The sequence below is a fragment of the Solanum dulcamara genome, chromosome 8 (genome assembly GCF_947179165.1).
Source record: "Solanum dulcamara chromosome 8, daSolDulc1.2, whole genome shotgun sequence".
Taxonomy (NCBI): domain Eukaryota; kingdom Viridiplantae; phylum Streptophyta; class Magnoliopsida; order Solanales; family Solanaceae; genus Solanum; species Solanum dulcamara.
Window position 1 is genome coordinate 40,948,671 of NC_077244.1, and position 18,936 is coordinate 40,967,606.

Below are 18,936 nucleotides of genomic sequence, written 5' to 3' on the forward strand. Positions count from 1 at the left end.
ACAATCATATTTGTATAATTCATATAGTTAGGTCCTAGGTCACCACATAGGTTCCTAAGTCACCTTACTTCATAACTTGCATTAAATTCATACCTTGAACTTAGAGTAAAACTCAAACGCATAATCAATTGAGTTGAAAATCATAAAATCTACTTAGAAACATGCATGATCATATACTTTCGATCAGCCCATAGATAATTCATAAAGATGATATCATTAGGAAGTATAATTTAAAATACCCATAATTTACATCATAAACCCTAGAGATCAATATAGGTAAATTCATAGAAAAACTCTTCAATTCAATACAATAACTATCAATTTATATCAAAATAGACTCATAATCATAATTCATGCAATTGGACTAGAGATCATAATACACATAAAATACCATACTTTAATTTAAGAGAAAACTTGTGAAATTTATTGGGCTTCATGGATGAAAGAATCCATGAATCAATACCCACATACCTTAAGTGAGAAAATCAAATAATTTGGAAGAACTTGAGCTTGAGTGAATTTACTTGAAGTCTTCAATGGAGTCCTTGAGAGTCTTTTGTAGAGAGAGAAATATTTGAGTAGGTGAATTATAGATGAATGAATAGAATTATAGGTTTAGGTTAATTTATAGAGTTGAATTAGGTCCTAAAAACATCTATGTTCATTAACTAACAATTAGGAAAAAGTCTTAAGTTCCCTTACTAAAAAACTAAATTAATACAAAAAACAACTGCCCAGTTCTGCGACGCAGAGGTGTTCCATGATAGGCAAATTTTGAGCGAATGAGATTTTGGCCAAATTTTGACTTGGGAAAAATTGTACTGAATGGGAGTAAGTCCACGATATGGACTTGTCGTGCACTTTACTATTTTGCGCAGTTTCTTCAAAAAATCTATCTTTCGATATACGGGTCATAAATATCCACCGAGACTATTTTCCTGCAAGTTTTGACCCCCTAATCGATATTCCTGACTCGAATTTTCCAAAAAGATTAAGGATAATGCATTACATGAGCGACCTATTCTCAAGGCATTCTTAAGGCACCTGTGAGCATTTTTGAGGAATGTTACAGGTATCTTCGTGGAGGCATATTCTGAAAATCACAAAAAATGAGCGTTAGAGAGAAACAACTTAACCACTCTACCGTACGACATAGATTATGAAAGAAGTGAGAATTTTCCTAAGATGTTTCATAGCCTTCTATTCGTGGATGTGACGTGCGTCACATCAATGAATAAGAATCTACTTAACGTGGTATGTTAGACTCCCTAGGACTCTTCTAAACCTTGTGCTCTGATATCAAGTTTATCATGATCCGAACTAGGGACAAGCCACAACACAGCGATCGGGATGCGAGGTACCCCAACCATAAGTCATCTTCACATAAATCGCATACATAAGATAAAGAACATGAAAAGATAAGAGAAAGTAATCATCAAGTGGGGAAATGGGACTAAGGGAAATCAACCCAATAGACTTCCAAATCAGACTACATCATAAGTCGATTAATCATGCCCCTAGTCTAGTCTTTGATGGGGGCTTAGGACAAGATCCTAGATTACCCTAAAAATAGAAGAAAGTCAAAATAATAGCAACACGGATAAAATTTATGTCCTTGATAGAATAAGTTCTCACCAACTCCTGGAGAATCTAGGGTAATCTCTAGCCACGAATAGGATGGTCATGAGTGTCATCCATCCCTACATTATAAGATAATGTACGTAAAATATACGTTAGTAAATTTGAATGTACTAAGTATGGGAGGTATGCATGAATAAGTAAAAGAACTTAAGCAATATGCCATAAGATGCATGACCAATCATAATGAACATCAGTAAATCTTAAAAGCATTTTAAAATATATGAAACTCATGGTCAATTCATATCATACAACTTCAACTTTCAACTCATAACTTAACTTCAACTTGTGTGGGATAAGACTTTTAACCGATATCTAAGACCATGCGAGCTATTACATGGAATTTGATAACTCCTGCATCTAGACAGGTCGATAACTCTTGCATCAATACAGGGGAGGCTACCTTTCAAAGGCATACTCCATAAGTAACTCAACTCAACTATGCTATATGTGGATCCACTACTAGGCCATAAAGGCAATCCTATCTGGGCAACATAATTTAGAACTTTAGGTTGCTACTAGGATTCCCTTTGGTAACTAACTGCGTTACTGGACTGAACCCCACCTAGAAGTTCTCTCGGTGCTTAGTAAATATCCCAACGAAGACTCATAAAATATGATCTTAATACAATAAGGAAAGAAAGTAAATGCCTATCAACCCATCTTTAAAAAATATATTAGGAATTGCTCATCTAACTTAGTGATTCATAAGAATCCATAAGTTTGGTGAGAATTGTCCTTGTCACCATCTTTAAACATGATTATCTGAGAATTGGACTTATTACACTATAATAACATCTTTGATCTTAACTTTTCTTATCATAATAACTTCATATTTCAAAATGGTAATCTCATCTTTAACTCATAAAACTTTTGTTGAAAATCATTTAACTCATGATCAATTCATAAAATTATCTTTAACTCATAACCATAGCTTGAGACTAGATTTATGCATGAGCATTCATAATTCAACTTAAAATCATGCAATTCATATGATAACATGCATATAATGATCATTGATAACATCTAAAAATATAATTTAATTAGCCAAATGCAATTCATCAAAACTAGGGTACATAATCAATTGAAATTAAATGAAAACTTGAGAAATTTTTTGAACTTCATGGGTGAAAGGGCCCATGAATCAATCCCCACATACCTGGCTTGAATTCACTATGAATTGAAAAAGAACCTTGAAGAAATATGGAAATCCTAGCTTGAATTTGGGGTGAAACCTTGAGAGACTTTGAGAGTTCTTGCCTTGGGAAATTTTGAGAGAATGAATTGAATAGGATGGGAATTTAAAGAATTGAATACTTATAGTGAACTTGGCCACAAAAGTGTCTAGGTTTATTGAACCAAACTTTAGAAAGGACACAGTTACCCTTTATTTAACTTTGAATTTTAACCCTACGGATCACCTTCTATGGGTCATCTAAGGAATTACGAGTCGTCTAAATGACTCGTCTTATAGGTCTGAGAAAAGTGCCAAAAATTAAGTCTTTAAAGTTTGGGAACGGATCATGTTTACGACCAATCAAAGTGTTTATGGGTCGTTCTTTGGGCTCGTCGTATAGGTCCCAAAATTCTTCAATTGGAGAGTCTCTGAAGTTTTGTCACGAGTCATTCTTACAACCCATAACAACTTCTATGATCCATCCTAGCAAGTTATAGAACCTCTCCTGATGGAAACATCTTATTTTGCTCGAGGGGTCACTCTATGAGTTGTAGAGTGACTCATTCACATGGGTCAGTTCAAGATTTTTGAGAATTTTCTCCTTGGTTCCACCTTTCTGACTTATAGGGTTTAACAAGGGGAGTTTCTCTAACCGACAACCATCACTATGAGCATCATAATGATATAATAAACTATTATTGTTGCCACAACCATCTAATACCTTGTTAGGGTAAGGGACGTAACTCATCTTATAAATCCAATAAAGTCCGTATTAGGGACTAAAGTGAGGAGTTGCCCGAACCAATAGTACGATCATATCATATGTTGGCTACATAGTTTATGCAGTTAGTTTTTCTAAATTCTTACCCAAATAGATTCTCAATCCTACTCCCAAAATATGTGTAGATGAGTATAAGTACTCAAATATAACTCATTTAGTCTCATTGGACTTTTCTCAATTAAACTCATCTCTTCTCTTTAAAAATAGTCATATTCTCAACTCAATGCATGCATAAAAATATAACTTTAATTTCTCAACTCAGTCTCAAGATAACTGTTTAAATCCATTGTTACTCAAACTCATTTAGACTCAATAATGATTATTCTCAAAATCAATGAATGAAACACTCCTCAAACTCAATCTCATGCTCAAACTCTTTCTCAAATTAAAGATGGCACATATCATTCTTTTATCTAAATTTAATACATTAAATATAAGCAATATGAATGTACTCAACTAGAGTTCATGTGAATGTAGACGTGAATAGTAATTCAAGAACTCAAATCATGGGAATCATCACCATAGGAATAATTACATAGAGAACTCAATAAGAGATTATATAAATAAATCAAAACTCAATTTAAAGGGAAGGAAACTCAAACTCAATACTTGATTGAATGAAGCTAAAAGGTACAAGGAAGAACTCCATCCAATAGTGTGATTAACCTTACATATTGGAAGATCAATGGTCTAAGAGAAACTCAAATAACTTGGTTGAAATGCTTGAACCTTAGATTTTCTCCTTCGCTCCAATCCTTGCTCTCCAAATATTTTAATTGTTAATGAGCGAAAAGCATCATTGGGTACTGATAGTGGATATATTTTAGTCCCAAAACATCCTTGTTTTGGTTTGGAAAATATGGTAAAAGACTATTTTACCCTTCATTAAAAAGGGGCAAGGGTCGTCTACCACTTTTTCTACGGACCTTAAAACTTTGTACAGACTGTAGAACGATTGTAGAACCTAGGTGCAAAAATTGGGGCTTTTTGAAAAATGGCTTGATGGGTCTATGACTCAGAGACCCTAAGATGGATCATGAAGTTGACTCGTAGAACTCAACTGGAGAATTAAGGGTTGGGCTCTATGGACCTCTTTATGCATTGTAGAACCCTTTACGGGTCATAAGACTGATTGTAGGACTTAGGTACACATTCTAGTAGCTAGTGGAATGTGACAGTTAGGTCTATAATTTATCCTACAGATCGCAGAATGTTTGATGACTAGTAGAAGGACTCATAAGAATGGGTCCTCACAACTAAAAGTTGTCTAAGTGATAGGGGCTTCTATGAGACCACCTACAATTCATAGAAGTATCTACGAGACGTAGGGTGGCACTCGTACTCCCCATTGGTCAAACTATTTCTCACTTTCTCTAGGTTCCTCGGGATTAATCTAAGTTAGAATAGTTCGAAGTGTTACAATATCTCCCCTTTGGGATAATTCTTCCTCGAGTGATGACCAAACTAAGAATTTACTCAATGCACAAGTGTAATACAAGAACTCAAAACTCCAACTCAAGAATAACTACTCAAATATTCAAGAAGGCACTAAACTTTGAGATAGGAATTGGAATATTACCTTCATCATAGACACTAGGAGAAATTAATAAATGGAGGTATTTTAGTTTCATATCCTCTTCTTCTTCTTCCCATGTAGCCTCCTCAACAAATTGATTTCTCCATAACATTTTGATCGAAGTGACCTATTTGGTCCTTAACTTGTGAACTTGACAATCAAGAATTTGGACAGAAATCTCCTAAGCATTTCTTAAGCATGGAAATATGAAACACTGGATGAACGACAACTAACTCTGATAGTAACTCTAACTCATAAGCTACATCGCCAACTCTCTTTATAATTTGGTAATGATCAATATAATGGGGACAAAACTTTCATTTCCAAATCTCGTAACTCTTTTTATGGGAAAAACTTTCAAATAAACCCAACCATTTACCTCAAACTCTAAATCTCTTCTCCTAACATCAGTGTAGGACTTTTGATGACTTTCTATGGTTTTCAACCTCTATAGGATGATTTTTCATGTTCCCTATAGTTTGATAAACCAAGTTAGGCCATATCAACTAAACTTTAGCAACTTCAAACCAACCAATTGGCGATCTACATGTCCTTCCATAAAGAGCCTCTTAAGGAGCCATTTAGATACTTGAGTGATAGTTATTATTATATACAAACTCAATAAGAGCAAGTGATCATCCCAATTACCTTTAAAGTCAATGACAAAAGCTCTTAACATTTCCTTAAGAGTCTGGATCATACGCCCTACCTGATCATCTGTCTAAGGATGGAAAATGGTAATAAAATTTAACTTTGAGCCCAAACCTCTTGAAATAATGTCCAAAACTAAGAAGTAGATTGGGAGCCTCTATCTAAGATAATAGATAAGGGCAATCCATGAAGTCAGACTATCTCTCAAATATACAACCTTGCATAATTCTTGGCCGAATCTGTAGTCTTAATGGGCAAGAAGTGACTGATTTGGTCATCCTATCCACAATCACCCAAATCAAATTATGCTAGCTGTGAGATTAGGATAAACATGTAATGAAGTCTATATTTATCATCTCCCATTTCTACTCTGGCAACTCTATATTCTAAGCTACACCACAAGGCCTTTGATGCTCAATTTTGACTTGTTGACAATTTGTGCACTTGTAAACAAAGTTTGCAATATCTGTTTTCATGTCATTCCACCAATATACTTCTCTCAAATCATGATACATTTTGGTGGAATCTAGATGAATCAAATATCTAGAGTTATGGGCCTCTTCTATGATTCTATCTCGAATACCATCAACACTTGAAATACACAATCTACCTTGATACCTCAACACACCATCTTCCTATTTGGAAAAAGACATTACTTTCTATTTGTGGATATCCTTCTTTATTGAACTAGGATGGGGTCTTGGTCTTTCTTTTCCTTCACTTCCATAACTAGCAAAGACTCAGTCCTATTCTGAACAATAACATCTCCCTCATCAAAGTCCACAAGATGAACTTCCCAACATGCAATTCTATGCATTTCTCTAACCAAATCCTTCTTTTCATTCTCAACATGAGAAGTACTCTCCACGAATAACCTGCTATGAGCATCATCAATATATTAGATTTACCTAGATGGTAGAGAATACTTATGACATAATCATTGAGCAACTCAAGTTATCTCCTCTATCTCAGGTTTAACTTTTTATGAGTAAACATATATTGTAAGCTCTGGTGATCAGTGAACACACCCACATGCACACTATAACGATAATGATGCCAAATCTTAAGAGCAAATACCACCACTGTCATTTCTAAATCATGAATCGGATAGTTCATCTCATGAATCTTAAGCTGCCTAGAAGTATAAGCTATGACTTTACCTCTCTACATCAATACACAACCCAATCCAACTCTGGATGCATCACAATAAATGACAAACCATATGTTCCCTTAGGCAGAGATAAAACTAGAGCAGTAGTCAATCTAGTTTTCAAATTTTGAAAACTTTTCTTACAAGCGTCTGACCATTGGAACTTAGTCTTCTTCTAAGTCAACTTAGTCAATGAAGATGGTATGGATGAAAATCACTCAACAAACCTCCTATAGTGACCAGCCAAACCCAAGAAAGTTCTTATATCTAATAGGGATGTGGGTCTGGACTAGTCCTTTACTGCTTAATTTTCTACAAATCAACTCGGATACCATAACCAGAAATAATGTGCCCTAGGAATGCCACAAATGCAAGCCAAAACTCAAACTTTGAAAACTTTACATATAACTTTTGGTCCTTAAGAGTTTAGAAAATAATTCTAAGGTGGTCTTCATGCTCCTCCTCATTTCTAGAATAAATCAGAATGACTTTAATGAACATGATAACAAATATGTCTAGATACTGCTTGAACACTCTATTAATGAGATCTATAAATGCTACATGAGAGTTAGTTAAACCAACGGACATTACTAGGAACTCATATTGACCATATCTGGTTCTAAAGGCTTTTTTTGAAATATCACTTGCTCTCACTTTTAGCTAATGATAGCCTGATCTGAGGCCTATCTTAGAGAAAAAGTGGCACCCTAAATTTGGTCGAAATTGTCATCGATCCTCGAAAGAAGATACTTATTCTTTATAGTGACCTTGTTCAACTAACGATAGTTAATGCACAAGGGTTGAGATGGTCATCCACTAACTCAATCTGCTTCTATAGGTCACTCATCTTAGTATGGTACTTCATATGGTTTTAGTGGTGGCCAGCGTTGGAACAATCTTTATGCTCTTCTAACTCTATATGATCAGGAAGATTCCCGTAATATGGTTAATGATATGTTACAAGTCTTTCGGTTTGATGTTTATGCTTCGTTAGATCCTGGAGAAAATCTTTCTTTCGTGACTCCTTATGTTTCTATGAACTATGATGTCGATCCCTGAATCTCTTTAGAAAATTTTTTAGTCTCTACTCTTGTTGGTGATTTTGTTTTAGCTAAATGGGTTTATAGAAATTCTTTGATATCAGTTTTTTAGAAAATTAACTTAGTTGATCTTGTAGAGTTAGACATGATTGGCTTTGATATTATTCTTGGTATGGATTGGCTTCATGCTTGTTATGCCTTTATTGACTGTAGAATCCAAGTGGTTAATTTTAGTTTTTGAATAAACTAGTCATAGAGTGGAAGAGTAGAATCCAAGTGTTTAAGGGACAGTTTATCTCATGCCTTAAAGCTCAAAAGATAATTTCTAAATATTGCATCTATCATCGAGTATGGGTTAGGGATACAAATTTTAAAACCCTTATTTTTGAGCCAGTTTCCATTGTGAATGAGTTTTTAGAAGTGTTTCTCAATGATCTTTCTGGTATTCCACCCAAAAAAGAAAATTGACTTTGGAATTGACCTTGTTCCATATACCCAACCTATCTCTATTCCTCCTTATAGAATGGTTCTAGTAGAGCTTAAAGAGTTTGAGGAACAGTTAAAGGATCTCTTGGGGAAAGGTTTCATTAGACCGAGTAACTGTTTATTAGGTGCTCTATTTCTCTTTGTTCGTAAGAAAGATGGTTTTGTTCGTATGTGCATTGATTATCATTAATTGAACAAGATCACGATCAAGAATCAATATCCTATCTCAAGGAATGATGACTTGTTCTATCAGCTTTAGGTGCTAGTCACTTTTAAAAATTGATATTTGATCGGGTTATCATCAGCTTAGAGTGAGAGAATGTGACATTTTGAAGACGACCTTTAGAACTCGATATGATCAGTGTGAATTTTTGGTTATGTATTTTGAAATAATGAATGCTTCTGTAGGTTTTATGGACTTGATGAACAGGGTGCTCAAGTAATACTTTGATATATTTGTCATTATGTTTATTGATGACATTTTGATCTATTCTCGAAGTGAGGATGAGCATACTGGGCATTTGAGGATTGTCTTGTAAGTTCTCAAGAATCGTCAATTATTTGCTAAGTTTAGCAAGTGTGAGTTTTGATTCAGGTCGGTTGCGTTTCTTGGCCATATTATTTGAGGTGATGGTATTAGAGGATCCTAAGAAGATCGAGACAGTTAAGAATTGTCGTAGACATATTTCTCCCTCATATATTTGAAATTTCTTGGATTTAGCCGGTTACTATAGATGGTTTGTGGAAGGATTTTCCTCTATTGCTTCACCTTTGACTACTTTGACTTAGAAAAAGGTGAAACTTCAATAGTTGAAAGCTTGTGAGAAGAGTTTCCAAGATTTGAAAGATCGACTAACTTCTACCCAGTTTTAACTTTTCTAGAAGTATCCAATGGTTTTGTTTAGTATTGTGATGCCTCAAGGATTGGTCTTGGTTGTGTATTAATGAAAACTGGTAAAATGATAGCTATGCTTCTAGGCAACTTAAGGTTAATGAGAAGAATTACCCGACTCACGATTTGGAGTTAGCGGCAGTGGTATTTTCTTTGAAGATATGGAGACACTATATCTATGGTGTATATATGGGTGTGTTCACCGATCATAAGAGTTTGCAATATGTCTTTAAGCAAAAGGATCTAAATATTCGCCAAAAATGATGGCTTGAATTGTTGAAGGATTATGACACGAGTGTTCTTTACCATTCGTAGAAGGCAAATATGGTTGTCGACGCTCTTAGTATGTTGTTGTAATACCCCCATGCTATTTTAACTTAGATAAATTTAGAGAATGCTGAGACAAGTTGTGAAAAGAGGAGTTAGATCTATCTAGTAGCCCATGTACTACGCCCCGTAGAAGTGTCTACAAGTCGTAGGTGGGACTTATAGAATACCCCAACACTTATCCAAATTTTGAATCCCGAGATTAGGTCCTACAAATCCAAGTTACGACTCATCACCCTTTCCATGATCCATAGGGTTCAATCGTAGAACTACGTGATGTTTTATTAGAAAAGGACGGTTTTAAATTGATTTTAACTTTTTAGGGAAACAAACCAATTTTGAAAGAGTCGCCACTTAATTTTTAAAGTAAAATCAAGAAACATTTTCAAATTAATTTCAAAAAGACTTAAAGCAAAAAATCTTTTCGAAATTCCAAGAACGGGTGTGAGGTTCTTATTTCCATTTCAAGAATATTTTACGCACTTGAAATGTCCACTAACATACGTTTATCCAACAATTTGAAAAACTGATTGACTAACTTTGGAAAACATTTATTGAGTAAAAGAAAGGTATTTTGAGTTACTTGAAAAAGAAAAATTAACTTAAATAATTGAAAAAAGTTGAAAATAAGATAAACTTAACCAAAATGATTGATTTTGTGATAATCATTTGATTAATAAAATTATTAAAATAACACAAAACAAATTTGTTCATTTTTAGAAAATTTTAACTAAGTTAACCTAGAGTTAGATTCAAACGAATAATCAAAAGAAAACATAATATGACATTATAAGTGGAACTTTGTCCCAAATCAAATAATCATCAAGTCATTGGGTCTGAACTTTGTTGTTGCTGCTGAAAACATTGGGCGTCTGGCTCATTTTCTTTGTATATCAATGTATATACTGACTGTATACCAATGTATGTAAATTGTATATCCGCTGTATATGGGCTCTGTTGTATACAAGTTCTCTATTTGTATATCACGTTTACATGAATGTATACAACCTACTTTTATCCACTGAAACTGATAATTTACCTTGATCCATTATGAAGAGGTAGACTCCATGTCGATGTCGATTTTATTCTGATGGAGATGCCCACAAAGATAGAGTCCAATGGACTCAAATGGTATCACATGCACAAAACAAGATGATAAGGATTAATACTCATTCGCATAACATGTAAAGGAATCAAACAAAATTATGTTAACAGAATTCACCAAAGAAAATATCTGAAGGAATAGTAGACTAACCCAATTATAATTGACAAAACATAACTACATAAAGCAAGGAAGTTACACAGAGGAAATATCATTCACGCCTTTAATATGTAAGCTAATTGGAATATGTATGATCTCATGACCTTATAAAAAATACTCTAAACAAAAGAGGTATGTGACCCAAGCACAACTTTGATAATCAGCCAATTCATATCTATGGTAACATATACATATATGACCGCATTCATTTGTCACTTTATTAAAAAACTGAAGTAATATATATACTAACAAGAGAGAAAACTTTTGTATCCTAACAAATTAACTATTTAAACTCAACATTTAAGCACGCTATTTGGATCATATGCATATTCAAACACGATTTAATTAAATGCTCTCTTAAAAATCCATCAAAACAGTCAGTCTTACAAAAATCATATCTTTAAACAAATATCAATATCCAAACCTTACTAAAGTAAATTTCAAGGACATCTAATAAAATGACATGATTTCAAATTCTAGTAAATTTTGATCAAATTGTAACTTGATCCATATGAACAACACCACAATATGTTTGATTTGTGAGAATATTAAGAAACATCTAACTATATTTGAATGCTTAAAATGGCAAACTCTATGTAAAATTAAAACTAAATGCTAATATTATTTAATACTAGCTATATTAGATATTAAGAAACAAAGAAGTTAACAACAAACAACAGTAACATAATCACAAAATGAAGACATCAAAACTCCAAGAATGTCCTACATAAACTTACTATACCGGAAAAAAAATTGAAGAATAATACATGAAGGAAAAGGATTCACCTTCTTCAGAGCAGCGTTACGGGACAAAAAGCTTAACCACGAAACTGCTTCCACACCACGATTTAGATTTGAGAAGCAGAAGACAACGAACAAAATTTCAACTATAGCTCTAATTTTCTTAAAATTTAGGAACTCAAAAAGTTTTGTATTTCTTGAGTGAAAATAGTGTATTCTTGAGAGTGAGAAGCCATCCCAAAACAGTGAAGCAATGGGGGTATTTATAGGGGAAAATGGAATCGAATTGGGAGAGGGGAGGGGGAATTCGAGTGGGAATTTAGGGAAATTGAAATTTGAAATTCAAATTTCCACAAGAGATAAGGTTAGGCAAGCCAGAATTAGTACGAATTTGAAATAAATTCTCAATAGATTGAGAATGAGAGACGTCGATTTCAAGATGAAGGACAAGCAAAGTGTGACATTGCTACACCTAGATACCTTCAAGAATTATTTTCGTGTGGAGAGGATAAGGGAGAGAGGAGAGGGACATGTGGTTGGAGGAATATTAGGGTTTGTTTGGTTGGATTTGGGGTTTGTTTGGGATGAAGGTGAACGGAAAGGGGTGGGGTCGGTGTGTTGTTATTGTTAGAAATGCATGTATTGTAGGTATTGTTGGGTATGGAAATTGGGCCGGTGTAATTGGGTTGTAAAGTTGGGCAATGAGAATTGGATTAGTGGGTATTGAGAAATAGGGGGGAAGTGGGCTCAAATTGGAGTGGAATTTGAGATAGAGTGAAAAATGGTTAGGATTGCAATTGAAAAAATGGCTATAACGGATTTCAAATTTAAACAAATAAGTTAAGAATTTAGACCAAATTGAGTTTAATTAGTGAATTTGGCTAAATATTAAATAACATAAATTAAAACTAATTAATTAACAAGCCTCTTCATTCTAACAAAAGAAACTAATTAACTTAATTATAAATTAATTTATTCAAGAATATAAACTCTAATTTATGGAATAATTAATTAAAAATCAAATATTTTTGATATCATTTTTTAATATTTAAAAAGCTAATAATTATATACATAATTATATAGAAATATATATATCATTCAAAAATTATAAAAAGAAAAAATTATCTAAAAATAACTTGAAAATATTTTGAATTTTATAAAAGCTAATTATTTCAAATTGTTTGAAATTAAAGAAGCTTGATGATTAATTTACATTGTGGAGAGCCAAAATTGGGAGTCAACAATTGTCCCTTTCTTTGGATAAGGTCGATGAAAGAGATCCTGGCCAAACAAAATTGACAAATCTAATTTTTACTGACCATATCCTCATCTTTCTGAAAGGGGGTTTTGTACGGACTTTGAGAATTATGGTCGGACCATAATATTGGATTTCATACACATCTCATGCTATATGATAATTCAGGCTACTTGTAATTCAAGATGTTTGATTTGTTGCACACGAAAGAACACAAAACCTATACTGGCATTGAATTATGGAGAGACCAGAATGCTCGAAAATAAGATTGAGAGTGATTCTTGGAGTCCATTCAAGTTTTCAACATCGAACCAACCTACATATCCCTAAACTTGGGAATTAGATTGCTTGTAGTTCGACTTAATCGGTTGAAAAAGAAATCTCTTATGCTAAGATAACCTTTGGTTGAGAGGAGTGACAAATAAATCAAGTATGAAAAAGAGGCTAGAAACCTCTTAGTCATGAATGTGGTGCACTTCACGCCCATAATTAATAAATTATATGGACATAATTTTCATAGCTCTTAGTGCATTGTCAGTTAGATTGGAAATTTGCTTCCAGTGAGAGTTAAAATTTTCTGAATGTGAAACTAAAACTAATAAACCTCAATAAATACCCATATGCCTTCTAATAGGGGTTTGGTTTGATTATGGTGGACTATGTCCCAGTTCGCTACAAAGAAAAAGTTCTACATTATGTTGCATCTTTTTTGATGTCGTCCACACCTATGGTGTAACCGGATGCCTAGGGCTTAGGAAAAGGAGCGTCCGGATCCTTTTAGATGTTCTTGACAAAAACTAAGATAAAACTCATTAGTATAAACTATAATTTAAATAGAGAAATAGTATCCTTTACCATAGTTTGCACATGTTCTTTTTTTGAATAATTTGATATCGGCCTTCTTTGATTTTGATATAATAGATGATAAGTTGATATGATGCAATAAGCTGATGGCCTCTTTGACGATGATACTATGATGATGGTTCCCTTGACAATGATACTATGATGATGGTTCCCTTGACAATGATATGAAGATGATGTCTCTTTGAACAATGATATGAAGATAAACCTGATGTCCCCCTCGGCAATGGGCAATGAAGATAATGTTCCTCTTGACAATAAAGACGATGTCTCTTTGGATAATAAAAATGATATCCCTCTAGGCAATGAAGATGATTTCCCTCTAGGTAATGATATTCTCCTTTGATAATATGGCATGAATGTCCCTCTAGGTAAATGTATTATCTCCTTTGATAATATGGCATAAATGTCCTTCTAATGATGATTTAAAGACGATGTCCCTCTTTGTAAATGAAGAGGATGTATCCCTCGACAATAAAGACGATGTCCCTTTGGGTAATGAAGATGATGTTGTCATGACTCGACCTAGGGCCCAGTTGTAACACAATGATCAAAACTCTGAAGGGCTCCAACCAAGCCTCTTTACATATTATAAGCATGCATAAGGAAAAGTAAGTGCGGGAATAACATAGGAAGAGTCTAAAACATGATTATAAAAGAGATGTAAACTTGACTACATAGACTCCATAGCATAGGTCCAGTAATGCCTCTACTACATAAGACGGGTGAGAGCTAAGCCATGTCCCTAGATCACCCTTAAAATAAATCATAACAAAATCTTTGAGAGAAATAACCAACTCATAACTAGTCCATGATAGATGAGGACTCACCACAACTTTTACCAGATGGAAACTCTACTATCCACGTGTGATAGGAGCGTGATTCTCAATCCCTACATTATGAAATAATGTAGGCAATATTATGCTTAGTACGTTTGAATGTAGTAAGTATGTGGGCATGCCATGTAATGTAAATCATAGGATGCAATGATCGAATAACATACATGATAAAGAGAATGAGTAAAGTCAAGAGAAAACCATAGCGATCAAAGTATTAAAAGGACATAATTCAAATTGTAAAAGAACATAAAAGTAGTATACATATGTATAGGATAGAATCATAACCGACAATAAGACCATGTGAGCTATTACATGAAATTCTGAGGTCTCCCCATACAACGGAAGAAAGGGAAATCTACTTGCCGAGGTAGACTCTACCCCGATAGGTGGGTCATCTACATACGCTATATATGGATCAATTAGCTAGGCCATAAAGGCAATCCTATGGTGGCACATTGTTATGAGAGAAGAGACTTTATATAAGGACCCCATAGGTGGAGCCCCCACCTCAAGTCATCATTCGGTGCTAAGTCAAATCTCACAGAATACATAACATAGTGATCATACTTAGCATATATCATAAACTTATTCATAAACTTCATAATTCATAGAGTAGGTCATTTTCATGTCCTACTTGTAATGTGAGTATAAGTCTTTCAACATTACAATACCATACTTGCATAATTCATGTCATTAGGTGTAACATCCCTCAAAAATGATTATAAGTACCTTAAGAATGCCTTGGGAATAGGCCGCTCAATTAATGCATCATCTTTAATTCTTTTGGAAAATCCGTGTTCGGAATATTGATCAGGGGGTTAAAACCTGTGAGAAAATGGTCTCAATGGATTTTTAGGACCCGTATATAGGAAGATAGATTTTTGAAGAAATTCACAAAATAGTAGGGTCCGCTACAGGTCCGCATCGAGGATCTAGGAGAGTTTTTTGGCCGAGTTGAGTTTTTTAAAAGGGCATTTTAGACCTTTCCCAAATTATTAATCAATGAAACTAGACGTTTTTAGGGCCTAATTCGACTCTATAAATTCACCTAAACCCCTAATTCTATTCATTCTTGTATAATTCATCTATGAAATATTTTTCTCTCTACAAAAAGGCTCTCAAAGGTTTCCATTGAGGAATTCAAGTAATCTACTCAATTTCTCCATCAAACTCTCAAGTTCTTCCAATTATTTGGTGTTCTCACTTAAGATATGTGGGTATTGATTCATGGATCCTTTCATCCATGAAGCCCAATCAATTTTTCAAGGTTTTCTATCAAATTAAAGTATGGTATTTTATGGGTTTTATGATCTCTATTCCTATTGCATGAATTATGATTTAAAGTATGATCATGAGTCTATTTTGATATAAATTGATGGTTATTTCATTGAATTGAAGAGTTTTCCATGAATTCTCCTATTTTGATCTCTAGGGTTCATGATGTAAATTATGAGTATTTTTAATTATACTTCCAAAGGATATTATCTATATGAATTATGTATGGGATGATATAAAGTTTATGATCATGCATGTTTTCAAGTCAATTTCATGATTTTCAAGTCAATTGATCATGCATTCATGTCTTACCCTAATTTCAAGTATAAGCTATGATCATGAATTTCCAAGTATGAATTATGATTATGTATTTCAACTACGATCATGGACTATAAGTATGTTTTGAATGACGATTTTCATGCAAATTATGGAAAGGGTGACTTAGGGTCCAATGTGGTGCCTTAAGGCCTAATAATATGAACTATGTATGTATGATTTGTAATGTGGAAGGACAATACCCGCATTGCACTTATGTTATGAAAATGAGCTACTATATGATTTTCAAATCTATGATCATGACTATGATATATGTCTATTATAATTTCTATGCTATATATATATATTCCGTGGGATTTGACTTAGCTCTGAGGGGACTTGAGGTGGGGGCCCTACCAAAAGCCCTAGTAGCAACCTCATATCTCTTGAACTACATGCCACCGTAGGAACAAATGGATTAGAGGCGAATACCCAAATTTCTAAGAGGTGAGTACCCAAAATATCAAGGCTTGAAGGTGAGTACCCGAGTCTAAGAACTAGGGGTGAGTACCCGGTTCACACGACCGCTTAGTGGATCCACTTAGGCATGTAGGAGTCTACCTTGGCAAGTAGTCTCCCCCTTTTCTCTAATGTAGGGGCAACATTGGAATTCCATGTTATAGCTCGCATGGTCTTATTGTCGATTATGATTCCTATCCCACATATGTATGATCTCTTAAGTACGTCATGATTTTGAATTTATGCTTTAAATGTTTTGGTCAATATAATTTTCTCATGACTTAAATTATTCTATATTATCATGTGTTTACTTGACCTTCGCATTCCATGATTTACGTTGCATGTCATGCCCTCATACTTAGTACATTCCAACGTACTAATGCATACTTTTTTCCTACATTGTCTCATAATATAGGGTTTGAGGTTGAAGATCCTAATCGTCCACGTAACTAGTAGCCGTTCTCTATCCGACCTTGTTGTGGTGATTCCTCATTGATCAGGGACTAGTTTTTGAGTTGGTTATTGTTTCAAAGAATTTCGTTATGTTTCATATTTAGGGTGAGCTAGGGACATGTCTTAGCCCCCGCCCATACTCATGTTTAGAGGCATCTAGTTGGACATATGTTTGAGTCTATGTTGTCATAAGGCATTTTCAGATTTCTATTCATGTTTTAAACATTATTATGATGTTTCCTCTTTTATATTTTACCTTATGTATGCTTATGATATGTACAAGAGGCTTGGTTGGAGCCCTTAGGGGTTTCGATCGCCGTGTTACGACTAGGCCCTAGGTCGGGTCATGATATTAGGTTCCTAGTCACCAACATAGATGCCTAAGTCACCATTCTTCATAACTTGTATAGAATTCATATCTTGTACATAGTCATAATCCATGATCATAATTCATACTTAAAATTCGTATACATAGTCAATTTGAATAAGAACCATGAAAATACTTTGAAATTATTGAACCTCATAATCATACTTCATAATATCATCATTAAAAATAGCTTCAATCATGGGCATTCATAATTCAACTTAAAATTGTGCAATTCACGTAGAAACATACTTATAATGATCATTTATAATGATTAAAAATGTAATTGAAATAGCCCAATGCAATTTGTCAAACTAAGGTTACATACCCAATTGAAATTCATGAGATTTTGAATGAAAACTTTGTAACGCCATGGATGAAAGAGACTCATGGATCAATCCCTACATACTTTGATTGATTTTGAACTTGGAATTGAGAGAGGAGACTTGTTCTAGAAGAAAACCTAGCCAAACTGGATGAAGAAGATGAACTCTTGAAGAAACCTTGAGAGAGAAGTCATAAAGTTGTTTGGAAATTAACAAGGGAAAAGAATAGATTTAGGAATATTTAAGCCAATTACTTAATTAATCTAGTCCAAAAAAGGTCCACATACATTAATAAAAGATTGGGAAATGACCGAATTACCCTTCATTTAACTAAAACTAGAACTCACCATGGAGGGCCCATCATGATCGGTGATCATCACCACGGCCCGTGGTGGTTCCGTGGTAATAGACTTGGTCTTGAAATCTAGTATTGTAAGGGAAATGTTTTAGGACTTCCTCCATAGAGGCCCTCATGGTCCGTGGAGGTCATCACAATTCGTGAACCATGGTCGTAGTGCAGGGCCTACAGGGAGGTCTACAGGAGTGACCACCACGGTCCATGAAAGGCTACACAGCCCGTGGTGGTAAGGCGTGGTCCTTGCCTTGGGATCATTTTTCTAAGGTCTCAATCGGAACCTCTTCATAAGAAAGACTTTCTTTAACCTCAATGTTATCCAATAGCACAATTGAGCTAGGATCACTAACAAACTTCCTCAATAATGATACATGGAACACCAGATGCACGGATGCCAAATCTGAAGGCAAATCTAACTCATAAGCCACCTTACTAATTTGCCTCAAAATATGATATAGGACAACACAGAGGGAACATAGCTTCCCTTTCTTACCAAATCGCATCACACCCTTCATGGGTGAAATTTTCAAGCAAACCCAATTATTAACCTCAAATTCAAGTTCCCTTTTTCTCATATCTGAATAGGACTGTTTTAGGCTTTGGGCCATTTTCAACCTCTCTCTAATGATTTTAAACTTCTCCATTGACTCAAATACCAACTCATGTCCTATCAAAGCAACTTCGCGTACCTCAAACCAACCGATAGGGAATCTA

General features: G+C 34.4%; 1 long non-coding RNA gene across 3 annotated transcripts in view; it reads right to left on the reverse strand.

The window, feature by feature from the left end:
- Window positions 1-11,388, reverse strand: part of LOC129901316 (uncharacterized) — a 35,114-nt gene extending 23,726 nt beyond the window's left edge. For 2 of the 3 annotated variants that reach the window (XR_008769810.1, XR_008769812.1), the window contains exons 1-3: window positions 10,758-11,388; window positions 1,636-1,700; window positions 1,045-1,093 (exon numbers count right to left, since the gene is read on the reverse strand). This is a non-coding gene — a long non-coding RNA (uncharacterized LOC129901316). The remainder of the gene's footprint in view (window positions 1-1,044; window positions 1,094-1,635; window positions 1,701-10,757) is intronic. The other variant, XR_008769811.1, reaches the window with a different exon arrangement.
- Window positions 11,389-18,936: the final 7,548 nt, after the last annotated feature.